Genomic DNA, 13,087 nt, shown 5'->3' with positions numbered 1-13,087 from the left:
AGATAAGGTTTATGTAGTGGGCATTGCTTTCTCTATCTGGGGACAAAACTCAGGAGAATTGTCCCTTAATGAACAAGGCTAACCTGCTGAGCCTTTCAAGCAAGGAACTGGAAGTGGTCCTTTTAGGGGTTTATATTCTGGATTCCAGAAAATGAGCAAACAAGACCAATAAATGCATCTTTATTTTTGTGTTTTGTTTAACCAGGTCCAGGAAAATTCCAACAAAAACCCGGAGTGCTTGATCAACAGGATCTCATGCTGTGACCCTCTAGAAGGAAGCGAGTTCTGTATTCTGAAAAAAAGCACTCGCAGCCCTCTAGAGCGTTGCCGTTTGAGAAAAGCAGCGCTGAGGTTCGTGCTGATCCTGGCAGTACATTTGCAGAGCGTGCTTATAGTCAGACTGGGATGATGTAGGGTTCTGGTTTTTACCAAGGCAGCGTCTCTGTTGCTCAGGCTGGAGTCGGTGGCACTTCCAGCGAGATCTCTGGAACTCAAGTGGTCCTCTTCTAATTTATATATTTTTTATTTATTTTTGAGATGGCGTCTCACTCTGTCGCCCAGGCTGAACTGCAGTAGCACCATCTCGGCTCACTGCAACCTCCGCCTCCTGGGTTCAAGCAATTGTCCTGCCTCAGCCTCATAAGTAGCTGGGACTACAGGCACACAGTACGACGCCCAGCTAATTTTTCAATTTTTAATGGAGATAGAGTTTCATCATGTTGGTCGGGCTGATCATGAAATCCTGACCTTGAGATCCGCCCACCTCAGCCTCCTAAAGTGCTGGGATTACAGGTGTGAGCCAGTTTGCCAGCTTGATTGATTGATTGATTGATTGATTGAGATGGAGTCTCGCTCTGTTGCCTAGGCTGGACTGCAGTGGCACAACCTCGGCTCACTGCAACCTCTGCCTCCCGGGTTCAAGCAATTCTTCTGCCTCAGCCTCCCTAGTAGCTGGGACTACAGGTGCATACCACTATGCCCAGTTAATTTTTGCATTTTTAGTAGAGATGGGGTTTCACCATGTTGGTCAACTGGTCTCGAACTTCCGACCTCGTGATTCGCCCACCTAGAGCTACCAAAGTGCTGGAATTACAGGCATGAGCCACTGTGCCTGGCTTTATTTATTTACTTACTTATTTATGAGATGGAGTGTCACTCTGTCACCCAGGATGGAGTGCAGTGGTGTGAGCTCAGCTCACTGCAACCTCCGCCTCCTGGGTTCAAGAGATTCTCCTGCTTCAGCCTCCTGAGTAACTGAGACTGCCGGCGTGTACCACCCTGCCTGGCTAATTTTTTGTTTTTTGTTTTTTTTTTTTGAGACGGAGTTTTGCTCTTGTTACCCAGACTGGAGTGCAGTGGCGCAATCTCGGCTCACCGCAACCTCCGTCTCCTGGGTTCAAGCAATTCTGCCTCAGCCTCCCGAGTAACTGGGACTACAGGCGTGCGCCACCACGCCCAACTAATTTTTTTTTTGTATTTTTAGTAGAGACGGGGTTTCACCATGTTAACCAGGATGGTCTTGATCTCTTGACCTCGTGATCCACCTGCCTCGGCCTCCCAAAGTGCTGGGATTACAGGCATGAGCCACCGCGCCTGGCCAATTTTTTGCATTTTTAATAGAAACAGGTTTCACCGTGTTAGCCAAAATGATCTCGATCTCTTGACCTCGTGATTGCCCCCTAGGCTGCCCAAAGTGCTGGGATTACAGGCGTGAGCCACCGCGCCCGGCCTTGAGTGTGCTTCGAGTACAGGCGTGGGCCACCGTGCCTGGCCTTGAGTGTGCCTCGATTACAGGCGTGAGCCACCGCGCCCGGCCTCGAGTGCACCTCTTGAATCATCCTCCCAAGTACTTGGGGCTCCTTGGCCTTGCCTGCACATCTGTGTTTCTCATTTTTTGTATGGACGTGGCCTCTGTTGCTCAGAAAGGTCTCAACTCGTGAGCTCAAGCGATTCCACAGGTATGACCCACCTTCTCCTGCACACCCATTTCAAAGATAGTTGACATGGCCAGGCATAGTGGGCCACAGTCTCAGTTAGTGCAGATGCCGGGATGGGAGGGTCCTTTGATTTCCAGATTACAACATGCACTGATCACACCTTGTTTAGTTTTTTATTTTTGAGACAGAGTCCCACTTTGTCGCCCAGGCAGGAGTGCAGTGGCGGGATCTCAGCTCACTGCAACCTCTGCCTTCCAGGTTTAAGAAATTATTTTGCCTCAGCCTCCAGAGAAGCTGGGCTTACAGTGTAGCGTGGCCACCATACCTGGCTAATTTTTCTATTTTTAGTAGAGACTAAAAATAGTAGAGACGTGTTGGCCAGGTTGGTCTCGAACTCCTTGCTTCAGATGATCCACCTGACTCGGCCTCCCAAAGCTGTGGGATTACAGGCATGAGCCACGGCATCCAGCCAAATCACAGCTTTGAATGGCCACTGAACTGCAACCTGGGACTGCACAGCAAGATGCCATCTTATCAAAAACATAGATTACATGCCACTGGGTTCCAGACTTCACATGGGTTGGTCATTTTATACACTGGCCTGGCATCAACTTAGTTGATGTTTCCTTCACTAAGAGAGTGACTAAGCCTCCAAGTCTATCCAGTCTCTTCAGTAATCCCCAATGGAAGTCTGTATTAATACAATTTCTTTTTTTTTAGTTTTTAAATTTATTTATTTTTTATTTTTTTTAAAGATGGGGTTTCACAATGATGGCCAGGCTGGTCTTGAACTCCTGACCTCAGGTGATCCACCCACCTCGGCCTCCCAAAGTTCTAGGATTACAGGCATGAGCCACCGCGCCCGGCTGGGTATTTTTTTCTTTGCTTTTTTGTATGGTTTTGCTTTGTTTTGTTTTGTTTTGAGACAGGGTCTGACTCTGTCACCCAGACTGGAGTGCATTCGTGTGATCTTGGCTCACTGCAACCTCCACCTGCTACCTCAAACTTCGGAGTCACTCTCTACAGGTGGATGCCACCACACCCAGGTAACTTTTTTATTTTCTTCATAAATGAGGGTTCCCCATGGTGCGCATGCTGGTCTCAAACTCCTGAGCTCAAGTGATCCTCCCGCCTTGGCCTCCTGAAATGCTCTGTTTGGTGATCTGAGCCACCTCGCCTTACCGGAACTTGTATATTTCTACTCAAATTTTATTGAGGAGCTTTTACGGCATAGCCTGTGGACTATCCTGGAGGATGTCTGTGTGTGTGACAATATATATTCTTCAACATCTTAGATCCCATTTTGGATGCTCCCATCAGTACTGTGTAGCTGAACTGGAACTCATGTGAAAACTTAACATCCATTGCTGTTGTCTAGAAATCCAGTCCAATTCTCTCAGTTAAAAATAAGGCATGTCTAGCAGGCATTGCTTTTTCTCTTTGGAAACATAATTCATCAGAATTGCTCCTTGATGAACAAGGCTAACTTGTTGAGCGTTTGAAACAGCGACCTGGAGATGGTCCTTTCAGGGGTTTGTGTTCTGGATTCCAGAAAACATGCAAACAGGGACAATGAATGCATCTATGTTTGTGTGTCCGGTTTAACCTGGTGAAGAAAATTCTAACAAAAAACCCGGAGTGCTGGAGCAAGGAGATCTCATGCAGTGATTCTCCAATGGGAAGCACTTCTTCTTGTCTGAAATAAAACAAAGTGCTTCCTTTTAGAGAGCTACTGTCTGAGAAAAACAACATTGAAGCTGATGCCGATCTGGGTAATACCTTACAATCTTGCTTATAATCAGACTTGCATGAGGTTGGAGTTTCGTTTTTGTTCACAGAGTGTCCGTTGCCCAGGCCGGAGTGTGGTGGCACTTCCAGCCTAGGTCTCTTGGGCTCAGGTGTTCTCCCCGCCCCCGCTTTTTTTTTCTTCAGACACTCTGTGGCTCAGTCTGGAGGGCAGTGGCACATTCTCTGCTCACTGCAACCTCTGTGTCCTGAGTAGCTGGGGTTATAGGCGAGCCCCACCACGCTTGGCTAATTTTGGTATTTTTAGCAGTGACGGAGTTTCACCATGTTGGCCAGGTTAGTCTCAACCTCCTGAACTCAGGTGATCCAGCTGCCTTGTCCTCCAAAAATGCTTGTATTCTAGGCGTGAGCCACCCTGCCTGTCCTCTAATTTTTTCTTTTGTGTTTGCTGCCAAACCAGGCAATTATCTGTAAGGATTTTTTTTATTTAAGCATGTAGTATATGGAACATTTTTTTTTTCAGACAGGATCTCAAAAATATGACGTATATTTTATCATATATGCTTATGATATATAATATAGTCATATATCCACAAATCTTCTTCTACACACAGAGAATACTTTTATATCTCTTTGGGTGTTTTTTTCTTTGTTTGTATGGTTTTGTTTTGTTCTGCGACAAGGTCTGGCTCTATCACCCAGGCTGGAGTGCAGTGGTGCCATCTCGGCTTGCTGCAACCTCCACCTGCCATGTCAGCCTTCTCAGTCACTGTATAGGCACACACCACCACACCCAGCTAAGTACTGTATTTTTTGTATACAAGTTTTTACCATGTTGCCCATGCTGGTCTTGAGTTCCTGAGCCGAGGTGATCCTCCTGCCTTGCCCTTCTGAAGTGCTGGGTATAGTGGCGTGAGCCACCACAACCCACTCATACTTGTGTACTTCTGCTCAAATTGTATTGAGGAGCTTTTTTTTTTTTTGCTTTTTTTTTTTTGAGATGGAGTTTTATTCTTGTTACCCAGGCTGGAGTGCAATGGCGCGATCTCGGCTCACTGCAACCTCCACCTCCTGGGTTCAGGCAATTCTCCTGCCTCAGCCTCCTGAGTAGCTGGGATTACAGGCACGCGCCACCATGCCCAGCCAATTTTTGTATTTTTAGTAGAGACGGGGTTTCACCATGTTGACCAGGATGGTCTCGATCTCTTGACCTTGTGATCCACCCGCCTCAGCCTCCCAAAGTGCAGGGATTACAGGCGTGAGCCACCGCGCCCGGTTGTAGTAAATTTTTTTTTTAAAGATGGAGTCTTGCTCTGTCACCCAGGCTGGAGTGCAGTGCAGTTATCTCGGCTCACCGCAACCTCTGCCTCCTGGGTTCAGGCAATTCTCCTGCCTCAGCCTCCCGAGTAGCTGGGATTACAGGCGTGCGCCACTGTGCCCAGCTAATTTTCGTATTTTTAGTAGAGACGGGGTTTCACCTTGTTGATTGGGGAGCTTTTACGGCATAGCCTGTGGTCTATCCTGGAGGATGTCTGTGTGTGACAATGTATATTCTTCAGCATCTTAGATTCCATTTTGGATGCTCCCATCGGGACTGTGTGTGTCGCTGTCCTGGAACTCAAGTGCACACTTGCCTCAACATCGTTGCTGTTCTCTAGAAATCCTGTCCAGCTCTCTTGGTTAAGGATAAGGCAGGTGTAGTAGGCATTGCTTTTTCTCTTTGGAGACTTAACTCAGGAGGATTGCCCCTTGATGAACAAGGCTACCTGCTGAGCCTTTGAAGCAAGGAACTGGAGATGGTCCTTATAAGAATTTATGTTCTGGGTTCCAGAAAACATACAAACAGGGGCAATGAATGTGTCTTTATTTTTGTGTTCATTTTATCTTGGTCCAGGAAAATTCCAGCAAAAAATCCACGGTATTGAAGAAATAAGATCTCAAGCCGTGACCCTCTAGAGGGAAGCACTTTCTGTTGTCTGAAAGAAAAGAGAGTGGTTTCTGTTTGAGAAAAGCAAGAAGTGGATGCTGATATTCTAATACATTTCGCTTTTGTTTTGCTTTATTCTAAGACGAGGTCTCAGTTGCCCGGGATGGAGTGGGTAGTGCTTCTAACTGAGATCTCTTGGGCTCAAGTGGTCATATATATATATATATATTTTTTTTTTTTGCAACAGAATCTCTCTATGTTGCCAGGCTGGAGTGCAGTGGCACGATCTTGGCTCACTGCAACCTCTGCCTCCTGGGTTGAAGCCATTCTCCTGCCTCAGCCTCCTCAGTAGCTAGGACTACAGGTGCCTGCCACCACACCTGGCTAATTTTTGTATTTTTAGTAGAGATGTGGTTTCACCGTATTGGTTAGGCTGGTCTTGAACTCTTGACCTTCTGATCCACTTCCCTTGGCCTTTCAAAGTGCTGAGATTAGAGGCATAAGCCTCCACACCCAGCCACATTTTTTTATATTTTTAGTACAGACAGCTATTCGCCATGTTGGCCAGGCTGGTTTCGAACATCTGACCTCAGGTGATGCACCTGTCCCTGCCTCCCAAAGCGCTGAAATTGCAGGCCTGAGCCATTGCATTTGGTCTTGTGTATTTCTGGTCAAAATTTATTGAGGAGCCTTTATGGCGTAGCCTGTGGTCTATACTGGAGGACGTTTGTGTGTACAACAATGTATATTTTTCAGCGTCTTAGATTCCATTTTGGATGCTTCCATGAGGACTGTGTGTCCCTGTGCTGGAATTCAAGTGAACACTTGGCTGAAAATCCATTGCTCTTCTCTAGAAATCCAGCCCAATTCTCATGGTGAAATATAAGGTATGTCTAGTGGGCATTGTTTTTTCTTTTTTGTTACAAAACTCAGGAGGATTGCCCTTTGATGAACAAGGCTAACCTGCTGAGCCTTTGAAGAAAGGAACTGGAGATGGTCCTTGTAGGGGTTTATGTTCTGGATTCCAGAAAATTTGCAAACAAGGCAAATAAAGCCATCTTTATTTTTGTGTCCTATTTAACCTTGATCAAGGAGAATTCCAACAAAAAACCCAGACTGCTGGAGCAATAAGATCTCAAGCTGTGATCTTCCAGAGGGAAGCACGTTCTGTGTTCTGAAAAAAAAGAACTTGCAGCCTTGTAGAGTGTTACCATTAGAGAAAAGCAACGTTGAATTTGATGGTGATCTTGGTAATACATTTGCAGAGCATGCTTACAATCTGACATGGGTGATGCCGGGGTTCTGTTTTCGTTGTGTTGTTTTTTCAAGGTAGGGTCTCTGTTGCATAGGTTGGAGTGGGTGGCACTCCCGGCGAAATCTCTTGAACTGAAGTGGTTCTCTTTTTATTTTTTGAGTGTTTTAAAAAAAAAAACACTCGCTCTGTTGCCCAGGCTTGAGTGCAGTGATGAACTCTGCTCACAAAAAACGTTGTCTGATAGTTTCCGGCGATTCTCCCACGTAAGCCTGCTGAATAGTTGGGAATACAGGTGCCTGCCATCACCCCTTGCTAATTTTATTTATTTTTTCTTTTCTTAAGACAGAGTTTTGCTCCTGTTGCTTAGGCTGGGGTCAATGGCACTATCTCAGCTCACGACAAATTTGGCCACCCAGGTTCAACCGACTCTCCTGCCTCAGCCGCCCGGGTACAGTTCCTGTACTGGAACTCAAGTGAGTACTTGGCTTTTTGAAGAAAGGAACTAGAGATGGTCCTTTTAGGGGTTTATGTCCTGGGTTCCAAAAAACATCCAAACAGGGCCAATAAATGTATCTTTATTATGTGTCCATTTTAACCTGGTCAATGAAGAGTCCAACAAAAAACCCAGAGTGCTGGAGCAAGAAGATCTCATGCTGTGACCCTCTAAAGGGAGGAGCTTTCTGTTGTCTGAAAGGAAACAAAGGCCTTCCCTTTAGACCATTACCGTTTGAGAAAAGCAGCTTGAAGCTGATGCAGATCTTAACAGTATATTTGCAAAGCATGCATATAATCAGACGTGGATGATATTGAGATCCTGTTTTGTTTTGTTTTCTAAGACAGGGTCTCTGTGCCCCAGGCTGCAGTACAGTGGCACTTCCAACCTCCGTCTCTTGGACTCAAATGGTCCTCCTTTGGGGGCAGGGTCGCACTCTGTGACCCAGCTGGAGTGCAGCTCCAGGAACGTTGCCCCCTACAGCCTCGGGCTCCCCAGTTTAACTGATTCTCCTGCCCCAGCTTTCCAAGTATCTAGGATTACGGATGCATACCACACACCCAGTTAATATTTGTAATTTTTTTTAACTATTCATTTATTTTTGACACTAAGTCTCACTGTGGTCCAGGGTGGAGGGACAGGACACGATCTCGGTTCACTGCAACCTCCACCACCAACCACAGCCTCCCGAATAACTGTCTGCAGGAATTCACCACCACACCTGGCTAACTTATGTATTTTTTGTACAGATGAGGTTTTGCTGTCTTGCCCAGGGCTCAAGTGATCCTCCGGACTCGGCCTCTTAAAGTGCTGAGATTAGAGGTGTAAGCCACTGCACCGTACCCATATTCTGTACTTCTGTTCTATTTATTTTATTTATTTATTTATTTATTTTTTTAGAGGGAGTATCACTCTGTGGCCCAGGCTGGAGTGCAGTGACATGATCTCGGCTCACTGCAACCTCCCCCTCTCAGGTTCAAGCAATTCTTCTGCCTCAGCCTCTTGAGTAGCTGGGATCAAGATACCCCTTACCATGAGAGTCTAATTTTTGCATTTTTAGTACAGACAGGGTTTCATCATGTTGGCCAGGCTGGTCTCCTGACCTCAGGTGATCCGCCGACCTCGGACTCCTAAAGTACTCAGATGACAGTCCTGAGCCACCACACCTGACCTTCTGCTCTAATTTTATTGAGCTTTCACTGCCTGGCCTGTGGTCTATCCTGAAGAACGTGTGTAGGACCATGTCCCTTCTTTAACGTCTTAGATTCATTGTGGATGCTCTTCTCTGGTCTGTCTCCCTGTACTGGACCTCAAGTGAACACTGGCTCAAAATCCATTGCTATTCTCTAGAAATCCAGCCCAATCTCTTGGTTAAATAGAGTGTATGTCTAGTAAGCATTGCTTTTTCTCTTGGGGGACAAAATCAGGAAGATTCCTCCTTCATGAACAAGGCTAACCTGCTGAGCCTTTGAAGCAAGGAACTAGAGATGCTCCTTTTAGGGGTTTATATTCTGGGTTCTAGAAACAGGCAAACAGGGCCAATAAATGCATCTTTTTTGTGTGTCCATTTTCACCCGGTCAGGGAAAATTTCACAAAAGTCCCACGGTCCTGGAGCAAGAAGATGTCATGCTGTGACCCTCTGAAGGGTGGTGCGTTCTGTTGTCTAAAAGGAAAGCATCGAACGCGCCCCCCTTTAGGGGGTAACTGTGTGAACCGCAAGGTGGAAGTGGATGCTGGCCTTGGTGAGACGTTTGCAGAGCGTGCGTCTAATCAGACTTGCGTGATGTCGGGGTCTGTATCTGCTTTGCTTTTTTTTCCTAAGACAGGGTCTTTGTTGCCCAGGCTGGAGTGTGGTGACACTTTCAACCTAGATATTTTGGGTTCGACAGGTCCTTTTGTGTTTCTTTCTTGAGAGAGAATCTGGCTGTGACACCCTGGCTGGAGTGTAATGGTGCGACATCGGCTCGCGGCAGCCTCCTCTTCCCGGGTTCAAGTGATCGTTTCACCTCAGCGTCCCACGTAGCTGGGATTACCGGTAAGTGGCACGACGCTCAGCTAATTGTTGTGCTTTCAGCAGAGACAGGGTTTCACCATGTTGCTGTGCTGGTCTCGAGTGGTCCTCTTGATTCAGCCCTCCAGGTATTGAGACTACATGGGGCGTGCCACCACACGTAGCTAAGCTTTCAGTTTTTGATAGAGGTGGGGTCTCTCTTGCCAGAAAGGTCTCAACTCCTGAGTTCAGGGGATCCTACAGTATGAGGCACTGTGTCTTGACGACTCATTTCAAAGATAGTTGACATGGCCAGACATCAGGCACAGGGTCCCGGCTACTGCAGAGCCTGGGTGGGAGGGTCCTTTGATTTCCAGGCTATACCATGTACTCATCACACCTTTGGTCCTGAGTAGCTGGAATTACAGGCACCACCACCACTCCCAGCGCCTTTTTGTATTTTTAGTAAAGACGGATTTTACCATGTTGACCAGGCTGATCTTGAATGCCTGACGTTGGCTGATACACCCACCTTGGGTGCTGGGATGACAGGCAAGAGCCACTGTGCCCTGCTCCTTGTCCTAATTTTCAATATGGGATTCATCATGAATGTGAGGGTCACCTTAGTGCAGGGGCCATGGCAATCTATCATTCCATGTATTTTTATGTGTGCTGCCGAAGCAAGCACTTACGTGTAGGAATTATTCTTTATGTGAGCGTACAATATATGGAGCTTTCTTTTATTTGAGACAGGGTCTCAAAAATAAATGATGTACATTTGATCATATAATCTTATTATATACATAATATAATTATATACACACAAAATACTGTTCTTCACATAGTAAATACTCATATCACTTTGGGGTTATTTTTGTTTGTGTGCTTTCTTGGGGTCTTTTTGAGACAAGATCTCACCCTGTCACTCAGGCTGGAGTGTGGTGGTTCAATCTCAACTCACTGCAACCTCCACCTCCCACGTCAGCCTCCTGAATAGCGGTCTGCAGGCATGCACCACCACACCTGGCCACCTTTTGTATTTTTTGTACAGATGAGGTTTTGCCATATCGCGCAGGCTGTGCCCAAACTCCTGAGCCCAAGTGCTCCTCCAGCTTCGGCCTCCTGCAGTGCTGGGATTAGAATGCAGTCCACCGCACTTCACCCATGCTCTGGTATGTCTGTTTTGTTTTTTTGTTTTTTGTGTTTTTTTGAGAGAAAGTCTCACCCTTTCTCCCAGGCTGGAGTGTAGTGACATGATCTAGGCTCACTGCAACCTCTACCTCCCGGGTTAAAGCAATTCTTCTGCCTCAGCCTCTTGAGTAGCTGGGATTACAGGCACACATTACTATGAGAGTCTGATTTTTGCATTTTTAGTAGAGACAGGATTTTATCACGTTGGCCAGGTTCATCTTGAACTCCTGATCTCAGGTGATATGGCAACCTTGGCCTTCTAAAGTGCTGAGATTACAGTCTTGAGCCACCGCACCAGACCTTCTGCTCAAATTTTATCAAGGAGCTTTCACTGCCTTGCCTGTGGTCTATCCTGAAGAACGTGTGTAGGACCGTGTCCCTTCTGTAACGTGTTAGATTCATTGTGGATGGTCCCTGTACTGGTCTGTGCGTCCCTGTACTGGACCTCAAGTGAACACTAGCTCAAAATCCATTGCTATTCTCTAGAAATCCAGTCCAGTCTCTTGGTTAAATAGAGTGTATGTCTAGTAAGCATTGCTTTTTCTCTTGGGGGACAAAATCAGGAGGATTCCTCCTTCATGAACAAGGCTAACCTGCTGAGCCTTTGAAGCAAAGAACTAGAGATGCTCCTTTTAGGGGTTTATATTCTGGATTCCAGAAACAGGCAAACAGGGCCAATAAATGCATCTTTTTTGTGTGTCCATTTTCACCTGGTCAGGGAAAATTGCACAAAAGTCTCACGGTCCTGGAGCAAGAAGATGTCATGCTGTGACCCTCTGAAGGGTGGTGTGTTCTGTTGTCTAAAAGAAAAGCATCGAACGCGCCCCCCTTTAGGGGGTAACTGTGTGAACCGCAAGGTGGAAGTGGATGCTGGTCTTGGTGAGACGTTTGCAGAGCGTGCTTCTAATCAGACTTGCGTGATGTCGGGGTCTGTTCCTGCTTTGCTTTTTTTCTAAGACAGGGTCTTTGTTGCCCACGCTGGAGTGTGGTGACAGTTGCAACCTACATATTTTGGGTTCAACAGGTCCTTTTGTGTTTCTTTCTTGAGAGAGAATCTGGCGGTGACACCCTGGCTGGAGTGTAATGGTGCAATGTCAGCTCACGGCAGCCTCCCCTTCCCGGGTTCAAGTGATTGTTTCACCTCAGCGTCCCACGTAGCTGGGATTACAGGTAAGTGGCACCATGCCTGGCTAATTGTTGTGCTTTCAGCAGAGACAGGGTTTCACCATGTTGCTGTGCTGGTCTCGAGTGGTCCTCTTGATTCAGCCCTCCAGGTATTGAGACTACATGGGGCGTGCCACCACACGTAGCTAAGCTTTCAGTTTTTGATAGAGGTGGGGGTCTCTCTTGCCAGAAAGGTCTCAACTCCTGAGCTCAGGGGATCCTACAATATGAGGCACTGTGTCTTGACAACTCATTTCAAAGATAGTTGACATGGCCAGACATCGGGCACAGGGTCCCGGCTATTGCAGAGCCTGGGTGGGAGGGTCCTTTGATTTCCAGGCTATACCATGTACTCATCACACCTTTGGTCCTGAGTAGCTGGGATTACAGGCACCACCACTACTCCCAGCGCCTTTTTGTATTTTTAGTAAGGACAGGTTTTACCATGTTGACCAGGCTGATCTTGAATGCCTGACTTCGGCTGATACACCCACCTTGGGTGCTGGGATGACAGGCGTGAGCCACTGTGCCCAGATCCTTTTCCTAATTTTCAATATGGGATTCATCACGAATGTGAGGGTCACCTTAGTGCAGGGACCATGGCAATCTCTGTCATTCCATGTATTTTTATGTGTGCTGCTGAAGCAAGCACTTATGTGTGTTGACGTCACCCCACGTTGGGTGCCAGATGTTGCGGTCTGTGAGAACGGAACGTCTGCCGGTGGTCTCTTGACCTCCAAGAGGGTCCAAGTACCTGGAAGAGAGAGTGTGCGGAAGTAAAGAATGACAGATAGCTGGTGTCTGGAGGACTGACGAGGCAATGCCCCAGTCAGCAGTTTTTTTCGTGCACAGGGTCTCATTATATACTTGTCAGCCCGCAATGGCTGATGTCAAATCATTACAACAAAGGGGAACAGAACATTGCAAGCCTGGGGATCAAGATAAAACTAGTACATAAAGATTGATCCAAAAAATCATAAAACAAACAGATGACCTTTTCTACTTCCAGAAATAAGATAACATTTTGCAACAGTCAAAGCAAGCGATAAATCTTGAGGACAACAATTTCAAATAGCATGCGAATACTCACAAGCTTCAGTGAATACTTGGTAAACAAAGTGATAAAACTAGCCTGGTACAGGAACTTCAAGAAACACAATGTCTAGTAAAACCACACAGCCTTCACCCAGCCATAGTGTTAGGTCAGTGAACCAGAAATAGACTTTTGCAATATCAAACTCCTTTCAGTTCCTACTTTCCCTCAGCTCGACTGCTTCCAGGGGGGAGAAACGTGTCTGGGCTCAAACTCCATTATGGCAGACATTAGGAATCTCTACGCTGGAGTGATCCCCACATACGTGCAGGAATTATTCTTTATGTGAG

This window comes from Aotus nancymaae, unplaced genomic scaffold (genome assembly GCF_030222135.1).
Source record: "Aotus nancymaae isolate 86718 unplaced genomic scaffold, 86718_ANA_hifiasm-v0.15.2.pri h1tg000028l, whole genome shotgun sequence".
NCBI lineage: Eukaryota > Metazoa > Chordata > Mammalia > Primates > Aotidae > Aotus > Aotus nancymaae.
This window is presented reverse-complemented; position numbering follows the sequence as displayed.